At 39.0% G+C, this 24480-nt stretch overlaps 1 pseudogene; it reads right to left on the bottom strand.

Annotated features, from left to right (window-relative positions):
* Positions 1 to 3459: 3459 nt before the first annotated feature.
* LOC110268387 (protein PHOX1-like) lies at positions 3460 to 16053 on the bottom strand (annotated as a pseudogene).
* Positions 16054 to 24480: the final 8427 nt, after the last annotated feature.

Here is a 24480-nt window from a genome sequence, read left to right as displayed (position 1 = left end):
AACTATACTTCAAGTGTAACATTTTTGGAGTGCCAGAGATTCATCATGTGGTTGAGTTTGACAGAGTTCGGGGGATTCTCCGTTGCGAGTGTCTGTGGTTCAAAAATAGAGGAATTCCCTGCATGCATATATTCACCTGCCTAAAGCACCAACACATTGAAGTTATTCTAGAAAGCTTAGTGTGCAAGCGTTGGACGAAGAATGCGAAGAGTGACTTCATGAAGTCAAACGTCGATGATCCAAGTGATTCTGATAAGGTACTAAAGTGTCGTTTGGGTGTGTTGGGTGTTGAGTGTTCTAGGTTGATGGATTTGGCCTGTAAGAATTCAAGTGATTTTGTCGAAGCAATGAATAGTGTTGTCGACACAATTACAAAACTCCAAAAGTGAGGTGAAAATCCACGTAACGCTAACTTAGACGATGACTGTGTTGGTGACCCATTGGTGGTGAAGAGTAAGGGAGCTCCCAAGAAAAACTCAAAATTCAAGCAACAGAGAAAGTGTTCAAACTGCGGTGTGACAGGGCACTACAACAAAAGTTGTCCTAATGCTCCTGGTAGAATCCCAAAGGAGCCAGTAGACGATGATATAGAAACGAATATCAGCAGCATCCTCCCTAAGGTATCTCATACTATAACTATGTCTAGACATTTGTTGTATGCTAATCTGTCATATTGTGTTATGGATTTATAAGCTATGTTACTCTCATGCATTTGTAATGGACTGTGGTGTTTGCTTTGTGATCAGCACAAAAGACATGACAGTGTGAAAAATCAGCATAAGATGGAAAAAGATAGGAACATTGGTGGTGGAACAGCACCAACCTCAGCAGCTAAGTCGGCTTTTATTGATCAAGTGAAAACTTCAAGTCTTGGTCCCAATATCCCGGTTTGTGCGTCTACAAGTAACGAAGAGTCCGGGATGGGTTCCATACCAGCTGGGTCTTCTGTTGTGGCCCCTGAAACTGGAATGGCAGCTTGAAGATGATTCAGATTTTTGGATGATTGGTTATTTCGTTCCATTTACTAATTACCTTTTATTGATGATTGTATAGTTTGCATTCATTGATTGAATTGACATTTATTGAACTAGGAAGATTATGTCATTTTGCTCATTTACTATTAAATTTGTAGAAATTACTTTTCGACTTATTCTATCAATAAACGAATTTGAGCTTAATGCTAGTTCATTTGAAGTGTCCCCATGTACTGTAGTAAGTAATTACGTATACGGATGTTAACCACCAAATTATAACTACGAACGCTAACTCGTGTCTTCTATTTACTACCGTGTCTTTCCCCCTTGCCTTTGCTGCGTTTTTTATTTCTATAATTATATTTCTCTTTAAAAAAGATATTCATGTTCAGAATGACTATGTTAGTTTTAAAAAAGAGTTGAATGCAGGCCAAGGTAGCTACTGAGGAGTTAATCATTGTTTCAGATAATTTGTGGGAGAGATGCAAGATTCTGTTTACCCCAACTGTAGTTAAGGGATATCCATTCTACCTATATTGACAACTCACATTTGTATTTATATTATCTTAACAGGTGGATACCTTCTTCTCAGCAATACAGGGCTTCTTGGTATTGTTTGCTTATGCCTCTCTTGGTGAGCATTAACATCTATCTTACTTTTGCCTTCCTCTGATGGTATGGTAAACTGTGGTCTTGGCCATGCTTTTGAGAACCATTCTATATTGTTATGTTTGGCTAGAAGATAGTTGATCTGATCAACTGCTTGGTTTTTTTTGTGGCTTGCAAAACCTGACTACTGAATAAAGAAAAAGTGATTTTGTATGAGTTCTATTTTTTATACAAATGAAATAGCTAAAAGCTGACTTCTCCCTAGAGATACTCTTTATCAGCTTCTAAAGATGAAGAATCTGAATTTTTTATTTTTTTGTTTTCTGTTTTTGGGGGATATTCTGACAATTCATATTAAAATTATTTGTCCCTGCACCGCAGTTTTTGAAAAGCATAAAAACCAGAGGCTTTGATTTATGGAATGACAAATTCAAATTTGAAGGGTTGTAACTCGGAACCTCCGATTTGAGGTTTTTCTTTTTTCTTTATTTATAAGGCTGGAAAATTGCCGGGTTAGTGTTGAGGTTTTAAAATATAAAATAATTAAGAAGCTCATATGGTCTAATTTGTTTCTAACCGTTTTACAAATTTCACACCCCAACATAACACATAATGAGCCAATAACAACCTATAAGTATAACACCAATGTTTCCTCAATATGTAAATTTAAAAGTGGAAAAGGATAGTATATAAGTAGTAACAAAGGAATACAGGATGAAAATACATACTTTTTGCTATATGACAATCATATAATGTTACAAAATGGCAATTTGGCAACCAAAATAATCAGCAAACCTCAGCTGATCAACACACTGAACAATCATTTTATTGGTTTTTTTCCTTTTTCCAACTGAAAAATTCAGGTCACCTCACTACCTTGCCAATAAATGAAATCATATACTGCTATTACAACCGAAAAGAATGACAAACTTACACCATAATACCCTAATAAAAGATTTAAAAATTATACATATAACAATGCCTTCTAGAATGACATCCCAACTTCATTCAAAATTGACATGGAAATGAAAACATGATCCAATCTCAGCAACCATCAATGAGCTATTCAAAGCAGCATGGAGGGGGAGAAAATAAAAAAGAATATGAAAAAAATCCCTACAATCAAAGAGATACAATGTCATCATTGACATTATATAAATACAACTTAACTGAAAGGATTAGAAGAAAATAAAATATTGAATTATATGCACTAACATGCAATCCAACAGCAGTAACAAAGTCTTATTCTACTAGGCGAGGTCAGTTACGTCATGGAATCTGACAATGACCAAAAATCAAATCGTCATGAAGAATTATGTCATTTCAGAAGCCAATCCTATTTTGCACATAACTATGCGATGCAATCCCTGGTTTCTGCTTTACTCTTTCTGTTTGTGATTGATATTCTCTTATAATTTTCAACTAGGTAAATGCCCGCGCAATGCGCGAATTGTTGTACCAAATATATAGCATTTAACTTTATATATATTTGTAAAGAACAAAGACACATATTTTAATTATTCATAATTTTAAAAAATCTAGTAAATAAAAAATGTAATGCTGATTTCAATTCAACAAATTATTTTAAAAAATTCTTATGTAATGTATCTTTTAAAAACGAATTTTATATAATATTTTGCAATGTCAATTTTAAAAAAATAACAAATTACAGTAACCAATTTATATTAAAACTAATCCAATTTTACGAAAAATAATGGATAATTTTATGATTCAAATCAATAAATTTATTTGTAAAAACTACAAAAGTTATACCTTTTTCTTTATATAAAATTATTAGAATTAGTGCACAAAAAACATAAATATATTTTTGGCTTCCTGTTTTATTAATGCTTTATATATATTTAGTTAAAATATATCAATCATGTAAATTCTCAATTAAGTCGGGTCCTGTATTAAAGTTTGACGTATACGAGGCCATGAAATCCCTCAAAATGTTTTCATGTCGAAATGATGGAACATCAAATTGCCACCCATCATACATCTCATTCCATGCTTGCACCATCTCGTCAATTTTGAACCCTGTGATTATTAAAATTTAATAATGTGTTCTTAGTGCCCTGAAATAATTGAGACTCAAAATGGATGTGAGTCTTAAACATGATGGCTAATATTTTTTCCTTCACATACCTCCAAGTGCTGTTGTATTAGAACTGTGATTTTTTATCATGACGCCAATGTCGGACGAAGAATCTCTAGCTAGTTCTAACTTTTCAACTGCAACCTCCAAGCATTCCTCCTATGTGGGTAGGCCTAGCTTATATTCCACAACAGAGCGCTCATACAACAACGTTCCCCCTAAAAGATATACCTGTAACCTCATCTTTGAAGCCTGCTCTTCGGCTTCCTCTGGAGAAACATACCGGAAAAGATTATGCAAATCCATTTTCTCTAACTGGAGTTGTCGAATTTGGATAATCCATTCAAACACTGCTTCTCAATCCCTTCCCACATCAACATGCCTTTCTCCATGCTATCCTCTGCCTTGTTATAGTACTGCAAAACCTCTTCAGAAGCACCAATGTCCAGGTCCTTATTGGTTGCCACCGAATAACACCAATGAAGCTTTGCTTGCTCAAACTGCTGATACCCAAGTGTAAGAAGTCGTTCATAGAAGTCGGGTTTGATTCTCACGGCCTCTTCGTATCTCGTTTCTGCTCTTGTGTACTCAGTTTGAGCCCAGTCATATGCAGACTTGATACTCTCCAAAGACTCTCTTGATCCATCCTCTGCAAAGGATACACGCTTCCTCGCCCTAGACATGTGAACATTCCCCCAATTAAACAATGCCGAAGCTGCCATTTCTTGAAATTTATCAGCTGCAATTTCAAACAGTTCTTGAGCATCATCATCCAATGCAGTATCCTCCATTGCTTCGGAATATAGCTTCATTCCAACCTTGTGAATATATAGATATGCATCAGAGTCAAATCCAACAGGGTTCTTGAACAGCCTTGCAAACTGGACAAGCCAGTCCTCCATAGTAATCACCCGGTTTGCTACCGGTTTGGCTCTTTGCCTAGCTACATTCTCTATATCCTCACCTGATTTGCTAACATAAGTTGGCACCCCACGTCTGATGAGAGAACTTTTGCGTGGTCTAGAAAATTGCGGATAAATCCTCGTTGCAAGTATAGTTTCTAAACTTTCAAAAGTCCCTTCATACAAACGTTTTGGGTGTCACAAGTAACAAACCCCTTTAGAAATTGTTAACCAAGTATTCAAACCTCGGGTCGTCTTCTCAAGGAACTGCGAGGAAGTATGTTCTTATTATTGGTTATAAAGGTTGTAATCGGGGTTTAGAAGGTGAGAAGCAAGTAATTTAAATGACAAGTGAATTAAATGGCAAAAAAATAAATAATAACTGTAAAGCAACCTTTAGTAAGGTAGAGAAATTAGAGGTCCAACTTAGTTATCTCTCTCAACAATAATGAAAGTTGAATCTAAACCCCACTTGGTCAACCTTTACCAGGGCAAAGAAAAGTCAAGGGACTAATTAAATTGACTTTTGAATCCTAATTATTTCCTCAGAAAAGGTTGGGATTATTCAAGTTCAGCTCAATTAGCAAGATCACGATTATCAATTATGTTGAGTTTAATAACTGTTGAGTTACTAAATTCTTAACCAGAACCAAAAGGGGAAAAAGTAAAATTGCTGGAATAATAAAGAGGTCCTTAGATGGGAAGCAATGGTAACTTAAATCAAAGAGAACAATCATAAACTGAAAATACCTCAATTATCATTAATTCAATTAACAGTCTATAACATGAGAGAATTCATAAATCAAATTATAATAATCAATTCAAATGTTGGAATAAATAAATAGAAGTAATGCTAAAAGAACATTAAACCTGGGATCCAGAGTTACTCTTAAAACAAGAAGAAATCCTAAATCCTAAAGGAGAGAGAGAGAAGATCTCCCTCTCAACTAAATTTAAATCATTGAAAGGTAAAAATATGCAAGCTCTCTTTGAATGGAAGCATTCCCACACTTTATAACCTCTGGGCTAAGCTGTCTGTACTTAGATCTGGGCCAAAAAGGGCTTCAGAATTCACTGGGGGCGTATTCTGTAATTTCTGGTGCGTGGCCTCTGTCACTCGTCCGCGTGGGTCACGCGGTTGCGTCATTCAGAGCTTTTCCTTGCCACGCGGTCACGTCAGTCATGCGACCACGTCATATGCGTTCTGCTTAAGGCGCGCGGTCGCGTCAGTCATGCGGCCGCGTCGCTGCTGATTCGTGCTTGGCACGGGATCGCGTCATCCATGCGATCACGTGGATACCAGTTTCTTTAAAGCTCCGTTTTGCTTTCTCCTTCCATTGTTGTATGTTTCCTTTTCCATCCTTTAAGTCATTCTGCCTTAGAAAATCTGAAACTACTCAACACACTAATCACGGCATCGAATGGAAATAAAGGTAATTAAATTAATCAATTTTAAAGGTTAGGAAACATGTTTTTCACAATATGACATAATAAGGAAGGGAAAGTAAAACCATGCAATTAATGTGAATAAGTAGGTGAAGAGTTGGATAAATCACTCTAATTAAGCACAAAAGAACTCATGAAATATGGGTTTATCAACCTCCCTACACTTAAACACTAGCATGTCCTCATGCTAAATCCAAGGTAAATAATTAAGGTTAAAGTGATGGAATGTTATGAAATGCAACCTATGCTAAATGCATCTACCTAATGAGTCATGCAATTCTAATTCATTCACTTATATATAAAGCCTACATGTAGTCAAGTTATTTCACATTCTCAAGGAGATATATATATATATATATATATATATATATATATATATATATATAGCTAACCCTTAAATAATAAAGCATTTTAGCAAATGAGATGGGAAAGAAAACTTTGTACAAACTTGCAAAACAATTAGTAATTTAAGTACAGATATATGTTGATGAGTTATAGAACCCTTACTGGATTTTGTGTTTACTCTCTAGTCACTCAGTGTTTATTGGGTTTATTCACTCTATTTCTCTTTTTATTCTTAATTTCTATAGCTTTGTTCTTCATCTAACCAATCAACAATTATAGAATATAGTCATACCAAAACTCATGAGGTCTTTAATTAAGGTTGTAATGGGGTCAAGGCAAAGGGTAAGGATATATGTATAAGGTTAAGTGAGCTAATAAGTGAATCCTTAATTAGACTAAGATCTCACCTAACATACATATTTAGTAAAATAAAATTTCTGTACCTATTTTCCCATATTTCCCACTTATTGTTACATGCTCATGTTTCACTTTTTATTTTATTTTTTTTATTTCATGTGCATTGTTTTCATTGGGGAATTTCCTTTTTGTATTCCCTCTTATTTAGATGCTGAAAAATAACTTTTTTTTAATGCACATGATAATTAAATCACTTAGATTTTCTCATGAGCATGCTTCCCAAATTTATTTTTATTTCTCTTTTTTTTTTTTAACTTTCCTACCTTTTTGTTTCTATCACTCATGTTCCCAAAAGGTTTCCCACATTTAACTCTATTCATGATTTTCTATCTTAAGCTAACCAAGGATTCACTTGGGATTTTCTTTTGTTTTTATGCTTAAGGCTAGTAATTTGGCTAAATAGAATAAAGGGGTTTTAATAGGCTCAAGGGGGTTAACAAGGGTGATGTAGAAGGCAGGCTAATTTGGGGTGAGTGAGCTAAAATCAATTGATGGCCTCAATCATTCTCTTGGTATGTATCTATTCTATATTCTATAATTGGACATATAGATTAAAGCAAAGGAAAGAACATCAGAATAAAAAGAAATGTAACACACAAAAATGAAATTATGGTTTGAATGCAACCATACAATTTAAGCTCAAGACTCACAGGCTGTGTGTTCTCTAACTCAAGCATCATATATTAATTATATATATTGTATGCAGGTTTAGTTAAAAATTCCCATTATTCTCTTGAAAAAATTATTTAGGGTAGCTTTTAAAGTTTTAATGTTCCTCCTTGATGAAATGTTGTCAACTAACATGTAATGCTATATATACAAGGTGTGGGTTGTTTTGATTCTGTTAAAGTTTCTAGTTTACTTTCTTTTTATATTTTTCTATTTAAACTATACTATCTTATGCTAAAAAGGGTAAACTATGCTAATTAATCCACTAATAAATCAGAATTGCAAACTAAACTAAATGACTAAAATGAGCTAAATAACTAAAATATGAACAAAAAATGCAAAATGCAGAAAATAGAGTAAAATACACAAGTAGCAATGTATAAGTACTCATAAAATAACAATAAAAGAAAAAGAGAAAAATACAGAAAAATATCCAAAATAAAAGAAAAAGTATGTAGTAGTTCACCAAAATAAACGCCAGAGATGGCGACCTCCCCACACTTAAAATAAAGCATCGTCCTCGATGCTCAATCAAGCCGGGTGTGAAGGAGTGTCATCACTGGTAGGGATAGCGGCTGGGGTCTCTGTGGCGATGGTGGGCTGAGAGTCTGGCTGCTGTAGAGGGGGGACTGACTGGATCGGGATCTCCGGATCTGCAGTCTCTATCTGGGGCATAACCTTCTGATGCGAGGCAGCCTGCTCTGTGGCTGCCTGCTGATGAGTCTCCGCCTGGGAATGAGTCTCCTCCTCGTGCTCATCCTCCTCCTCCTCTGATGGCTTTGAAGGGGTTTCGGGCTCGGAGGGGATGTCGGCGCCCTGTCTGATCATCAGCTTTAGGTGGGAATAGCGACGCCTGCTGCGGCGCTCCAATCTCTCATACCGGCGCCTGTTACGGCGCTCCATCTGATCAAGCTGGCGGAATAGACGGTGCATGAGGCGATAAACCGGCTCAAAGGCGGGTGGAGGTGCAGTGGTGGCAGCAGGGGCAGCTGGGGCAGCTGTGGATAAAGAGGGTCCAGCAGACGGAGGGGCTGTCTCATCAGGAGCAGTGATAGGTGGTGGTCTGTAGCCCAAGGCAAGGAAGTTCCTGCTGTGCGGGATGATCTTCCTGCAGTCCGCTGCTGGTGGTCGCTCATCGGCATCCTCCCAAGGCACATCAGCCTGACGGCCTAGCCGTGTAACCAGATAAGGAAAGGGGAGGGTGCCTAGAACGTGGGCCCTGGCCATATAATGCCGGATAAAACGAGGCAAGTACAGGTCTTTACCCTCCAGAACACACCAGAGGAGGGTGATCATGGAAACCGGGATCTCAGTCTCATGAGTACTCGGCATCACATAATTGCTCAAGATCTGATGCCATAGCCGAGCCTCATCATTTAAGTACACTCTCTTGATCCTTCGAGGCATAGTGGTGTTCTGACCCATCTCCCAAGGAACAGTAGGGTCGAGAGCAATCCGTGCCTTCACAGCATCCCAATCAAACTGCATCTGGCCCATGTCCTCCTCAGCCTGTGCATAATCATCTGGCTGATCGGACTTGGCTGGAAGCTGGAGAATGGTCTCTATGGCCTCCTCAGTGACCAGAATTTGCTTTCCCCTCAGGTTTACTGCATCAAGGGTAGTAAGGTAGTAGTTGCAATAGAATTCCCTGACCCAAGATGTATTGACCTCTGTCAGTGATCTCTCCAGAAAGAGCCAACCCCTTTGCTTGATTTGCTCAATAGTGTATTGCTGGAGGGCTTCTGGAATCTTCAAGGTACGTTCCAGGTATAGATTTCTGGAGTCTGCAAAAGTCGGGTACTTCAGCTCACAGTACCGGTTTGCAAATTTTATAAGATCAGTCGAAGGGAGCAGCTGGTCAGCTTTTTCTTGCTGTGTGAAGTTCTTCTCCCGCCATGATGAATCGTGCATTAGAGCAATGATGGACTGGGAGGAATCTCCTCTCTTGCGCTTGCCGGTGGCCTTGCCTTTGCCTTTCCTTTGTGAGGCAGACATCCTGAAAAATAGAAAACCAGGAATGGATAAAAAAATATAGGAAAGCAAATAGGCAATTAAACAAAGGAAACTCAAAGCGGTAAGGGAAAAATAAAATAAGGAAAATGAGTAATTGGAATGGGATTGAATTAATGTTAAATGGAAAGAAAATAAACAATATGCCATGGTTAGAAAGTTAGAGGAAAGTGAAAATAATCAGAAAAGGGATCAAAAGGGTTAGAATGGTTAAGATTTGAAAAAGAAATTAGTAAATTAAAATCAGTGAGTTAGGAAAGTAAGTGGCATAGAAAAAAATTCCATATAACAAGGATTCACAGGTAAGAATATAAGTACTCATAATCGAATAAAGAAAACAGGGTGATGCTGATTCAAATAGAAATAAAGAAATCAGAAATTGGAATCAGTGAATCACAAATGCATGTTAAGAACCAGGAAATCAAAAGAGGAAAAGAAAGTGGCCCTAGCATTCATGAAATGGTTTGGGGAAAGCAGAATAAAATAGAGTTGCCAAACCAAAACAAGAATGAAAACAATTTTTAAAAAAATTTGGGCAGCACTCCGGCTAAAAATGGATTGTCCCGGAAAATAAACAGCAATCAGATCAGTTCATATGAATTAAAAGAAAGCAAGCTGCATGTACATAGATATAAAATAAACATAAAAACTCAATGTAAACAACAGCAACATACAAGAAAGCAGCATATGAAACATGATTATAGCAGCAACAGATTTGCACATAGGATAAAACAGAAGTAAGAACAGTGCAAGTAAACAGACCTAGATCCACTAACCACAGCCTAAGCTACCTAACAACCAAAAAATCCACTACAACATGCAAGTCTAGCTATCCTAATCATGAACATAAATGGAATAAAAAAGTGACAAACAGATAAAAAAGGTTGCGTGTTGCGGAACCTGGTAAGCGGAAGGGGTGAAACAGAGAAGAAGGTGGCTGCGGCGGCGTCCGGCGCGGTGGTGGTGCACGGCGACGCGGTGGTGGCGAGGGTGCAGTGGCGGCGAGGGTTTTGGGTTGGTGATAGAAGAAGGGGGTGTGGTTGGGTGGCGGAGAGGGGGGGCACGGCTGGGTGGCGGTGGTCGCGGAGGCAGTGGTCGCGGAGGCAGTGGCGGAGAGGGGAGGGGGGAGGAGGAAGGGAGAAGAAGGGAGGGGGGTTGGGGCGGCGGCGTACGGGGTGGCGGCGGCGTCTGGGTGGCCGGCGGTGGCGGTTGGGTGGTGCTGGGTGGTGTTGGAGGGAGAGGGAGCAGAGAGGAAGAAGAGGGTTGGGGGTGGGGGGGCTCACGACTAATAGGGTTCGCGGGCTGGGGGGTTATATTTCCGAATCCACGCGGCTGCGTGGAGCACGCGGTCGCGTGGTTGGGACGAGAATGGGAGTGACGCGATCGGGTGGGGTGCGCGATCGCATGAGAGGGGGGAAAGAAGGGTGACGCGATTGCATGGGTCGCGCGATCGCGTCGCTGGAAGTTGTGCTAAACGCACGACTCTAGCGCCATTTTAGCGCAACTCTCTGTCTCCTTTTGGGGTGATGTAAAATCCATGCGACGCGATCGCGTCGCTTATGCGGTCGCGTGGGATTGGTATTGGGTAAGTGACGCGATCGCATGGGGCATGCGATCGCGTGGGCTAAATTGTGCGAAACGCACAAGGGCCGCACGATTCCAGCCCAACTTTCTGTTCATTGGATCCTTACGCCGATATATATATCACGCAGCCGCGTGGGTCACACGGTCGCATGGGTGGTGTTTTTCGCGATATGACGCGATCGCATGGGGTATGCGGTCGCGTCGTGCAACCCCTTTTTTTTTTAATATGCTTGAAAAATGCAGAATGCAATGACTATCATGAATGCTTATGCGTGATTCCAGGTTTAATAAATTAAAATGAAAAAGGAAAAATGAAAACAATTAACAAGAAATAAGTTGAAAAAGAAGCGGCCATACCATGGTGGGTTGTCTCCCACCTAACACTTTTAGTTAAAGTCCTTAAGTTGGACATTGGAAGAGTATCCTGTTATGGTGGTTTGTGTTTAAATTCGTCCAAAAATTTCCACCAGTGCATGGAATGCCAATAGCCTCCGGGGTCCCAAACTAGGCATGTAAAGCTTCTGAGCAGCTTCAAATAAATTTTTAGGCTCCTGGGGTAACAAATGTCAGAATAAACCTCAGGGTTCCAAGCCTTGCGTTTAAATCCGCCTCCGTCTTGGTCTACATGTCTCCATCCGGGCGGTTTAAAAAGTGGAATCTCACCGTGGTGACCAAACGTTCTCTGTGATCCATGCAATTGAGCATGATACCAATCCGTGTACTTCGAGGTGAAGCGTGGAACCTTATTGAACCTGGTGCACCAGCTCTGAATACGAGCCATTTCCCTCTTACTCTTAAAGCCGCAGAGAGCTCTAAGCTGGCCATCTGTTTCAAGCAAACCATATTCAAGTGAATAAGTAAAATTATAAGTTAAGGATTGTACCCACTTGAAGCTTGTATTGGGTGGTAATGGCCTTGGGATAGGTGTTTTTGGTGGTTCTGCAAGTTCCGTTTCCTTGTGTTCTTCTATGAATTCTTCCACTTCCTTACAAAGATTTTCAATTGTATCTGTATCTTGGTCAAAGTCTTCTATGTCTTCCTCATCACTCGAGTCATAGATTGGAGGTTGAGAGAAATCTACCTCCGCATCACTTTCATATTCACTTGGGGAAGATTCTTCGATCTCATAGAATTCACTTGCGGACGCAAGTTCATCACTAGGAGAACTAGACTTGTGATGATCATCATCAAGGAAATTTGCTTCTTGGATTATTCCGTCTGATTCTTCGAAAACGACTTGCCTTGGAGATTGTACGGTATCCTCCTTAGCATTAACTATGGCATCTTGGACGGAGTTTTCCTCAATTCTGGATTCCCAAGGAAGTTCAGCATCGCCTAGATCTTCAACCAACTCTTCTTCTTGAACAAGGACAGCTTCTTCCACTTGTTCTAGTACGAATTCATTCTCTGTCTTGTCCACTGGAGTCTCTAATATTTCTTTCATGCTACGCTCTTCGTCGGGCTGTCCACATGGAGCTGTGGTTGATCCTTGTATATTTGAGCGCCTGGTGGCCCATTGAATTAGTGCTTGCTCTAGTTGTTGAACGGTTGTTTGAAATTTAATTACTGTTTCTTTTAGGCGATCCTTTGCTTCGCGGTTTGCCAGACTTGGACATGATACAAAGGAAGGTGGTGATGATTGGGAACGATTGGATTGGTTTTGGGGTAAGGAAGGATCATATGATGGCGAATGGTGAAGAAAAGCTTGTGAGTGTGGTGGTTCGAGGTTATGTTGAAAGGATGGTTCATATGCACGGGGTGGGGCTTGTTGGTAATTACAAGGTTGTCCACCATGTCTTTCAGCTGGGTATGCACGGTAGAATGGTCTCTGTCCAGGATATCTCGGAGGGTGTTGCTGCCAAAAGGGTTGATTAGATCCTCTTGGTTCCATCCATCCTTGATTGGTCTGACCTTGATGCACATTCCTGCTGTAACTTCCGTTTCCTTTAATAATATTAGAACCAAACTCAAAGCGAGAGGGGTGAGAGTTCATAGTAGCAAATAAAGATAAAAAAGGAAAAACAAAAGTAAATAAACAAGCAAAAGAAAAATATTTTACAATAACCAATAATAAGGCACACGTTAGCAGTTCCCCGGCAACGGCGCCATTTTGATGAGAGAACTTTTGCGTGGTCTAGAAAATTGCGGATAAATTCTCGTTGCAAGTATAGTTTCTAAACCTTCAAAAGTCCCTTCATACAAACGTTTTGGGTGTCACAAGTAACAAATCCCTTTAGAAATTGTTAACCGAGTATTCAAACCTCGGGTCTTCTTCTCAAGGAACTGCGAGGAAGTATGTTCTTATTATTGGTTATAAAGGTTGTAATCGGGGTTTAGAAGGTGAGAAGCAAGTAATTTAAATGACAAGTGAATTAAATGGCAAAAAAAATAAATAATAACTGTAAAGCAACCTTTAGTAAGGTAGAGAAATTAGAGGTCCAACTTAGTTATCTCTCTCAACAATAATGAAAGTTGAATCTAAACTCCACTTGGTCAACCTTTACCAGGGCAAAGGAAAGTCAAGGGACTAATTAAATTTACTTTTGAATCCTAATTATTTCCTCAGAAAAGGTTGGGATTATTCAAGTTCAGCTCAATTAGCAAGATCACGATTATCAATTGTGTTGAGTTTAATAACTATTGAGTTACTAAATTCTTAACCAGAACCAAAAGGGGAAAAAGTAAAATTGCTGGAATAATAAAGAGGTCCTTAGATGGGAAGCAATGGTAACTTAAATCAAAGAGAACAATCATAAACTGAAAATACCTCAATTATCATTAATTCAATTAACAGTCTGTAACATGAGAGAATTCATAAATCAAATTATAATAATCAATTCAAATGTTGGAATAAATAAATAGAAGTAATACTAAAAGAACATTAAACCTGGGATCCAGAGTTACTCTTAAAACAATAAGAAATCCTAAATCCTAAAAGAGAGAGAGAAGATCTCCCTCTCAACTAAATCTAAATCATTGAAAGGTAAAAATATGCAAGCTCTCTTTGAATAGAAGCATTCCCACACTTTATAACCTCTGGGCTATGCTGTCTGTACTTGGATCTGGGCCAAAAAGGGCTTCAGAATTCACTGGGGGCGTATTCTGTAATTTTTGGTGCGTGGCCTCTGTCACGCGTCCGCGTGGGTCACGCGGTCGCGTCATTCGGAGCTTTTCCTTGCCACGCGGTCGCGTCAGTCATGCGGCCGCGTCGCTGCTGATTCGTGCTTGGCACGCGATCGCGTCATCCATGCGATCGCGTGGATACCACTTTCTTTAAAGCTCCGTTTTGCTTTCTCCTTCCATTGTTGTATGTTTCCTTTTGCATCCTTTAAGTCATTCTGCCTTAGAAAATCTGAAACTACTCAACACACTAATCACGGCATCGAATGGAAATAATGGTAATTAAATTAATCAATTTTAAAGGTTAGGAAACATGTTTTTCACAATATGACATAATAAGGAAGGGAAAGTAAAACCATGCAATTAATGTGAATAAGTAGGTGAAGAGTTGGATAAATCACTCTAATTAAGCACAAAAGAACTCATGAAATATGGGTTTATCAACGTCGCATGGTTTATCATCATAAGATGGTTCCTGTGAAGGATCCACTTCACAGGAATATAAAGTCTAATTGATCCCAGCACATTACCGGAACTTTCAGCTAGCCTTAAATCAGCAACATTGGTTATTGTAACAAAATCACTTCTCAATCCTTATACTTCACAAGAACACTCTTCAATTGTGGAAACCGATCCTTTATTGTATCCCTTATCATTGTCAAACTACAATTCACCGGCAGTTGCGCCCATCGTATATCCTCTCCAAATATGAACTTCACTGTCCTTGTAACCGCAGTTTCTCACCGCTTAACAGGTCTTGCTTCCAAATTGTGTTTCTCAGTTGGGTTCTTGACCACTTCCTTATCCTCATCCTCAACATGACTCTTCACATTCTCCTGCACATGATCCGTTTGCACCACCTCCTTGTGCACAACCTCCTTATCCTCTTCCATCTTCTCGTCACTTTTCTGGTGATGACCTTTCTTCTTCTTTAGATTCTCCTTCACCACTTTTCGCAACCGGGCAACTGGAGGCTCTGCGATTGTAGCCAAAGCAATCTCAATCTCATCTATACTGATGTCTGAGTTGAATTATTTCCCTTCCATTGTAACGCCAATATCTTTCTCACATTAACATTACTCTTGATTGAAAATTGACAATAAGGATCGACATATAGGGAACTACTTATTCCCTATAAATGAGCCTTATGTATTACGAAAATGATCACCTCTAAAACATTGAATACCACATTAGTATTTAATTGTTCCTTGACCACGGAATCATATGATATATTAACCTGATATATGAGGCGGCATGATATTCAGGATGAATAAAACAAATTCATTATATGGCATTATACTTTATCAACATAAAAAAATAATGATATAACATACGATCATAGGAGTAGAGAATCAGAAGACCTGCCTGCTGCAGAAGCATGACTCCACAACTCATAATAAAAAATCAGCCAAAATCTGATAATTCCATAGCAGACAACCTCTTGAACTACCTGCCACAAGCATGATAATGTCAAATTGTGATACTAAATTGATGGACTACGACAAGTGTCAAAACTGAACACAAGAATTGGGATGAACAAGAAGATACTAATCAAAGTACAAGACCTAGTTGAAGAATCATTGTGAGATTCAGCACCTTTACCTAGGGTTACACGATCGGACACAAATTCGGATCGGTCAAGAATAATTTTAAGGAACATCTCTTAAAAATGTTCAGCCATCTTAATCTGCAAGAGGACGAGTCCAATCATACTCTTAAAATTCTTTTTCTTCTGCTTAACACAAAATAAAATCCAATTTACCTCATCATTGTCGAATTCTACAACTCCAAATGGAACAAATGTGGATATAACAGATCTACGATGAGCAACATGAAGATCAATTTCCAGTTTCTCAGCCTCTGCTGGAAGACATGGCATGATGAATAGACCAAACTTTTCGTAAACCCTATCCTCTGGAAAGGGGCAAAATTTTATGTAGTATGAGTTGAGATGAACAATTTTCTCTTATACTTTCCAAGACTTTCTAAAGGGAGAAGAAACTAACATCTAATGTAATTCTCCACTTGACTTGTCATCTGAAAAAAAGGGGGAAAAAGTGAAATACGACAGCAATTCAAGGAAGAGAATAAGAAACCCACTAACCTAAAGATCAGTCCGAGAAGAGGGCCACTATGAACAGCGATGACCCTCGGGGGAGCAGATGTCGTTGCCAATTTGCAGGAAAGGCTGAAGATAGGGTCACAAAATTGGGTGAGTGCTTTATTTTTCGCGGGTTTGGGGCTATCGGGGTTTTTGGTTTGGCGGGTGATGTGTATTTTCGGAAAACGAATTCCAAACACACAAAACTCACTGGCAAGTGCACCGGGTCGTATCAAGTAATAATAACTCACGTGAGTGAGGTCGATCCCACAGGGATTGAAGGATTGAGCAATTTCAGTTTAGTGGTTGATTTAGTCAAGCGAATCAAGATTTGGTTGAGTGATTTGTGATTAACAGAATTTAAATTGCATGGAAAGTAAAGGGAATGGGTAAATTGCATGAAATTAAAGAGAACAGAAAATAAAGTGCTGAATCTTAAAGAACAAGAAATTAAATGGCAGAAACTTAGAACGCAAGAAATGTAAATTGCAGAATCTTAAAGTGCAAGAAATGTAAATGGCTTGAATTGTAAAGGGAATTGGGAATTGGATTTGTAGAAATTAAACAAGGAAAAGAAAAATTCAACAAACAGGAACGTAAAAGATGGATTCAATTAAACCGGATCTTAAATGAAACTAAGAATAAGCTTGGTGTGACAACGAAATAAGGAAATTGAAATTGAAAGCTATAGATCTCAGGATTCAAGAGACTAGATAGCCAAGTCTAGATCTCACTGCCTTCCTAGATCCAGCAAGAACAATTGCAAAGGAAATAAAGAAATGTAAATTGCAGAAGAGTAGAAGCCAAAGCAGTTAACAGAAATGGAAATTCAATTATGCAGAAAATTAAATGAGATCTCAAGGTGAGATTGAAACAGAAGTTCTTCAATTCTCCACCCAAGATCCGAAACAAGAAAAGTAAAAAGTGCTCAAACAAGAATAAGGAAGAAGAGAGATCAATTCTCCTCCCTAATTCTCTTGAATTCTAAAAACAACAATGCAAAAATGTCAAGATGCTCTCCACTGTAAGTGTTCTGAAAATTCTCTCCGAAAAAGCTCTCTTTAAAACTTAAATCCTAAGCTATTTATACACTTTCTTCAAATGGTCTTCAAGCCTTGAATTGGGCCTTTGCTCTTGATGGAATTGGGTTGATAAAGGCCTTGGTTGATTGCTCTTGGAGTTGGAGAAAGATCCATTGTGAACCGGGTTGTAAATCATAAAAGCTTGAGTAAAAGTTTGAGGCAAACTTTTACTCAAGCTTTTTATACCAGATGGCTTCACTTGCTGCTACCAACGTTTGGGCTAAAGTTTGAGGTCAAACTTTTGCTCAAACGTTGGTCCCCTTGTGTATATGTGTGGCGCCAACGTTTGCCAAAAAGCTTGAGGCAAACGTTGGCGCAAGCTTTTCTCCTCCAGGGTGTGCAAGTGTGGCGCCAACGTTTGCCAAAAAGTTTGAGGCAAACGTTGGCGCAAGCTTTTCTCCTCCAGGGTGTTGGTTTTGTGATGCCAACGTTTGCCAAAAAGTTTGAGGCAAACGTTGGCTCCAGCTTTTCTCCCAAAAGTTTGAGGCAAACTTTGGCTCAAGCTTTTTTCCTCTGGAATGTTTTCAACTCTTCTAAAAGTTTGAGCTAAAGTTTGAGGCAAACTTTGGCTCAAACTTTTTGTTCTCTCTTGCTCCTAGCCATTCCTTCTTCCTTCAACCTTCTTCAAAACTCTTTTCACCTATCATCAATCAATCAAAACAATCAAAGCTATGCCCCAAATCATAAGATTGTGTTTCTTTCATAATATATGACAATTATAGCATAAAATCTCATGAAAGTGCATGAATTCATCCATGGTTGATTGAATCAAAGGAAACATAGAAATCTACCCAATTGGCTTGCTTATGGCTTAAGAAAGTGCATAAAATCAATTGAAAACAAAAGAAAAAGGCTAGTGAAACTAGGCTAAGATGACTTGTCATCACAATACCAAACTTAGAGCTTGCTTGTCCCCAAGCAAGAAAAGAATTATTGAGAAGAAAGAATGAAATGGAAGAGGATGTTCATGCTAGCAGAGTATTATTGGTAGTTCATGGGGTTTTATGTGGATAAGTAAACACTCACTTCTTATTGATTTTTAGGCCTAGAAAGTCTCCTTCAAGCATCAAGCAACACACTGCTATGACCTCTCATTATTCATTTGTCCTTGACTATTGTTTTTCTCTATAAGCTTTAGTTCAGTGTCATGTGTAACAAGTTCTTTTCTTTCTTTATACTTGACACATTATTCACTATAGACACTTGGCTCACATTCCTTCTTAAAACATTGATGCCCAGCACCTCTTTGGGTTACTAAATGCCTTGTAGTTAGGTTGCTCTTGATAGTGGACTTTCAGCTGATGATCCCGGGTTAGTTAACCCAAGTCACCGAGTGTTGATGCACTCCAAAGAACTTAATAATCCAAGCAGATCCTAGTACAAAGACACCACAGGCATATATTCTAAGGTTCAAGCTATTGGTGTCTAGCTTTACTTCTTTTTTTTCTTTTATTCTATTGCCAGTTTTTGGCCTTTTTTTCTGTTTGTTTTTCTTTTTAACCAAGGACTTTTATTTGATTGAGATTCATAGACAGTAGGCCACTTTCTACTTAGAAGGAGACATCCTAGTTCTCTTATGCACTAAAAGTGAGCTATCATACAATCACACATGCATACCACTACTTACTTTTATTGTACTTCTATCTAACAGAGAACTATCTCACTTCACATTCAAACATTTCTTTTATTGAATTAAAGATGCAGAGGACAAAGCATGCTTTTTGTTAAGTGAAAGTAAACACACAAGCACACACTTAGACTAGCTTACTTATTTTAAGAAAATTGATTCTACTTGTACTAGATGAACACTTTGGCAAGATATAAATCATGGCATCTCTCAACAGCTGAAGTTAAGTATAGATACAACCTAGTGGTTTGCAGTTCTTTTATCCTTCTTTTTGTTGATCCCCTTTTGAGTCATGGTGCATTATGTCTTCAATTGGTGGTTAGTTCCCTGCATAATTCTCAAAAGTTGCTTGCTTCTCAAGCCCTTAGGTGACTGGTTATTATGCATGAATTGAATGCGGCTTTTGGATTTAAGTTGGTGTGGGAACACCAAACTTAGTTCCTTGCCATGTTTCTTATGCATTAAAATAACCATATGTGAAAACCTAAGTCTTTGCTAAAGGTAATAAAACTAAAAACTAGAAACAGACAATGATTAAATGATTTATCAGATTGCTTGGAGCTAGTAACCCTTTGTGCAGAAGGTGAGAATGTGCTTTTAAATGAGATTTTGGTGGAACACCAAACTTAGAATCCTTTATTCTCCCTTAAATTGTTTTGGTGTGAAACACCAAACTTAGCTCCTTGCAATACATACCAATCATTTAACCTTTTTATTGAAATAGCTATGAAAAGAAAATTACCTCAGGTTGGGTTGCCTCCCAACAAGCGCTTCTTTATTGTCATTAGCTTGACATTGGGGCTTTCTTTTATGGTGGTTGATGATTGTAGTGCCTCAACTTGTCTCCCCTGACTGCGATCCTCCTCTTTGTTCCTTGGTGTTCAATTTCAGCATGCTCTAATGAGAGTATATTGCTGACAGTGTAGTAATCATCAGTTTGTTGGCTTGCTCCTAGTTGTTGATAAATCAATTGCACTTTATCACCTTTGGAAAGCCCTTCTGTTGGAATCTTTCTGTTCTTCCAACCTCTTTTTGTTTTGTTTCTGTGTTTCTTCCTTTCTTTTGTTGATCTTTCTTCTCTGGCCGTAGGCTTACTTTGGAGATCTCTCTTCTTAGTGGCTAATATTCCAATATCCTCTTGAACTTCTTCATCCTTCTGCACAATCTTTTGCCTTGGGATGTTGTTGTGAATCACCTTGTTGCTTTCTTCCTTTAACTGTGATTCTTCCTTGTCGAGTTCCATATAGTCTTTCTTCTCATCACTGAACTGCGCTTCTGGTAATACTTTCAGAGTGACACTCTTATCATGCATTCTGAGAGTTAATTCTCCTTGCTCTACATCTATGATAGCCCTGGCAGTGGCCAAGAACGGTCTCCCAAGTATGATGGAGTCACTTTCATCCTCATCTGAATCTAGAACCACAAAATCTGTAGGGTATATGAATTTGTCCACCTTGACTAGAAGATTTTTAATTACACCCCTGGGGTATACCATTGACTTATCTACCAGCTCTAGAGACATCTGTACTGGTTTAACTTCCTCTATACGCAGCTTTTTCACCAAAGAGGAGGGAATTAAGTTAATACTTGCTCCTAGATCGCACATTTCCTTAGTGATGGTTAATTCCCCAACGGTGCAAGGCAGCAAAAAGCTCCCAGGGTCTTCAAGCTTAGGAGGAAGCCCTTTTTGAATCAAAGCCATGCATTCCTCAGTAAGCAGTATGGTCTCTTTCTCGTCCCAACTTCTTTTCTTGTTGATAAGCTCCTTCAAAAACTTGGCATACAGAGGCATTTGCTCAAGTGCTTCAGCCAAGGGAATATTGATCTCCAGCTTTTTGAAAGTCTCAAGGAACTTATGAAAATGTTGGTCCTTAGTCTCTTTGCTGAATCTCTAGGGATATGGCAGTGGAGGTGTGATGCTCTTTCCTACTTGCTGCTATCCCGGAATCACTTTTTTTGAACTGTGTGGTTGGTTGTTCTTCTCTTTGAGTTTCTCAGTGCTCTTGTTTGGCATCACAACTTGATCCTTGGCTTCATCTGCCTTTGTTTGCTTTTCATCTTCTATTGGTCTTTTGCTGCTCTCTGCTTGCTTCTTTGTAGTGTCATTGTTGCTCATCAATGTTCTCCCACTCCTTAATTGTATCGCCTTGCATTCTTCCTTAGGATTTGGGATTGTGTCACTCGGCAGTGAGCTTGAAGGTCTTTCAACAGAAATCTGCTTGGAGATTTGCCCAATCTGCCTCTCTAGGCTCTTCATGGAGGCTTCATGGTTCTTGGTTGTCATTTCCTGGTGTTTCCACATTTTGTCTATCAAAGTTTCCAAGTTAGTGAGTCTTTGAGATTCAGGTGATGCTTGTGGTGGGTTGTGAGATGTGGATGGTGGATGGTGGGCATTTTGGTTGGTGGGTTGGTTATTGGATTGGTAATGGTTGGGATTGGGGTAGTTGTTTTGAGGTTTTCTGTAAGGGTTTTGGTTAGTTTGCTGCTGGTTGTGGTTTTGGTTGTTTCTTGAAGTGTTTTGGTTTGAGTTCCTCTGCCATGGTTGTTGGTTCTAGTTGTGATTATCTCCCCATCTAAGGTTTGGGTGGTTCTTCCAGGATGGATTGTATGTGTCACCATACACTTCATTCTGTCCAGAATTTTGGTTGTGCATGTACTGGACTTGTTCCTGTTGTTGCTCTTCTTGGCTTTCTTCATTCTGCCCCCATGTGGATGATGGTTGGCTTGTGTTAACTGCTGCAACTTGGAGGCTATCAATCCTCTTGGCCATTTGCTCAAATTGTTGTTGAATTTGCTGCTGCATCATCTTGTTTTGAGCCAAGATTGAGTCCACTCCTTCTAGCTCCATTACTCCTCTCCTTTGTGATGGTTGGCGTTGCCTTTGATGCGCAAAGAAATATTGATTGTTGGCCACCATGTCCACAAGATTCTGGGCTTCCTCAGCAGTTTTCATCAGTTGTAGTGAACCTCCAGCAGAATGATCTAATGCCTCTTGAGATTTCAATGTCAGGCCTTCATAGAAATTTTGCAGCACGTCCCATTCATTGAACATCTCTGGAGGACACTTTCTGATTAAGGCTTTGTACCTCTCCCATGCTTCATACAAGGATTCGGCATCTAATTGTGTGAATGTCTGCACCTCGATTTTCAGCCTGATGACTCTTTGGGGTGGATAGAATTTGGCTAGAAATTTAGTCACCAAGTCATCCCAACTAGTGATACTTCCTTGGGGAAAAGTTTCAAGCCATTGTGCGGCCTTGTCCCTTAATGAGAACGGGAACAGCAGAAGCTTGTAAGTTTCAAGATTCACGCCATTGGATTTGACAGTGTCACAAATCCTTAAGAAGGTAGATAGATGTTGATTTGGATCCTCCAATGGTCCTCCCCCAAACGAGCAGTTGTTTTGGACCAATGTGATGAGTTGTGGCTTCAGTTCAAAGTTATTTGCATTGACATTAGGGGTGAGAATGCTGCTTCCACAATGTCTAGCATTTGCAAAGGTATAGGAGGCCAGTACTCTCCTCTGTTGTGGGTTATTGTTAACCCCTCCTCCTGGATTAGATGGATCTCCTTCCATCTCGTGATATTCTTCCTCAGATTCTTCCTCTCCAACAATATTTTTCCCTCTTTCAGCTCTTCTTAACCTTCTAAGAGTTCTCTGGTCAGTTTCAGATAAAACAGGAATGGATCTCCCTGTACCTGACATACAAACAAAACAAAAGAAACACCACCAGTAACACTTCAATCTATTGCTAGAATGAAGTTTAGTTTAAGCAAAATTTCAAACAGTTAGTGCGTCAGTCAAAAATTAGAGAAACAGAAAAGAAAAAGTGCTTGATCTAGATCTCTACTTCACTTAATCATTGTCAATCTATTTCAATCCCCGGCAACGGCGCCAAAAACTTGATGTGTATTTTTGGAAAACGAATTCCAAACACACAAAACTCACCGGCAAGTGCACCGGGTCGTATCAAGTAATAATAACTCACGTGAGTGAGGTCGATCCCACAGGGATTGAAGGATTGAGCAATTTCAGTTTAGTGGTTGATTTAGTCAAGCGAATCAAGATTTGGTTGAGTGATTTGTGATTAACAGAATTTAAATTGCATGGAAAGTAAAGGGAATGGGTAAATTGCATGAAATTAAAGAGAACAGAAAATAAAGTGCTGAATCTTAAAGAACAAGAAATTAAATGGCAGAAACTTAGAACGCAAGAAATGTAAATTGCAGAATCTTAAAGTGCAAGAAATGTAAATGGCTTGAATTGTAAAGGGAATTGGGAATTGGATTTGTAGAAATTAAACAAGGAAAAGAAAAATTCAACAAACAGGAACGTAAAAGATGGATTCAATTAAACCGGATCTTAAATGAAACTAAGAATAAGCTTGGTGTGACAACGAAATAAGGAAATTGAAATTGAAAGCTATAGATCTCAGGATTCAAGAGACTAGATAGCCAAGTCTAGATCTCACTGCCTTCCTAGATCCAGCAAGAACAATTGCAAAGGAAATAAAGAAATGTAAATTGCAGAAGAGTAGAAGCCGAAGCAGTTAACAGAAATGGAAATTCAATTATGCAGAAAATTAAACGAGATCTCAAGGTGAGATTGAAACAGAAGTTCTTCAATTCTCCACCCAAGATCCGAAACAAGAAAAGTAAAAAGTGCTCAAACAAGAACAAGGAAGAAGAGAGATCAATTCTCCTCCCTAATTCTCTTGAATTCTAAAAACAACAATGCAAAAATGTCAAGATGCTCTCCACTGTAAGTGTTCTGAAAATTCTCTCCGAAAAAGCTCTCTTTAAAACTTAAATCCTAAGCTATTTATACACTTTCTTCAAATGGTCTTCAAGCCTTGAATTGGGCCTTTGCTCTTGATGGAATTGGGTTGATAAAGGCCTTGGTTGATTGCTCTTGGAGTTGGAGAAAGATCCATTGTGAACCGGGTTGTAAATCATAAAAGCTTGAGTAAAAGTTTGAGGCAAACTTTTACTCAAGCTTTTTATACCAGATGGCTTCACTTGCTGCTACCAACGTTTGGGCTAAAGTTTGAGGACAAACTTTTGCTCAAACGTTGGTCCCCTTGTGTATATGTGTGGCGCCAACGTTTGCTAAAAAGCTTGAGGCAAACGTTGGCGCAAGCTTTTCTCCTCCAGGGTGTGCAAGTGTGGCGCCAACGTTTGCCAAAAAGTTTGAGGCAAACGTTGGCGCAAGCTTTTCTCCTCCAGGGTGTTGGTTTTGTGATGCCAACGTTTGCCAAAAAGTTTGAGGCAAACGTTGGCTCCAGCTTTTCTCCCAAAAGTTTGAGCTAAAGTTTGAGGCAAACTTTGGCTCAAGCTTTTTTCCTCTGGATTGTTTTCAATTCTTCCAAAAGTTTGAGCTAAAGTTTGAGGCAAACTTTGGCTCAAGCTTTTTTCCTCTGGAATGTTTTCAACTCTTCTAAAAGTTTGAGCTAAAGTTTGAGGCAAACTTTGGCTCAAACTTTTTGTTCTCTCTTG

Source organism: Arachis ipaensis, chromosome B10 (genome assembly GCF_059453495.1).
Source record: "Arachis ipaensis isolate K30076 ecotype BB chromosome B10, ASM5945349v1, whole genome shotgun sequence".
NCBI lineage: Eukaryota > Viridiplantae > Streptophyta > Magnoliopsida > Fabales > Fabaceae > Arachis > Arachis ipaensis.
Note: the sequence above shows the minus strand (reverse complement) of the source record. Positions and strands in the feature narration are given on the sequence as shown.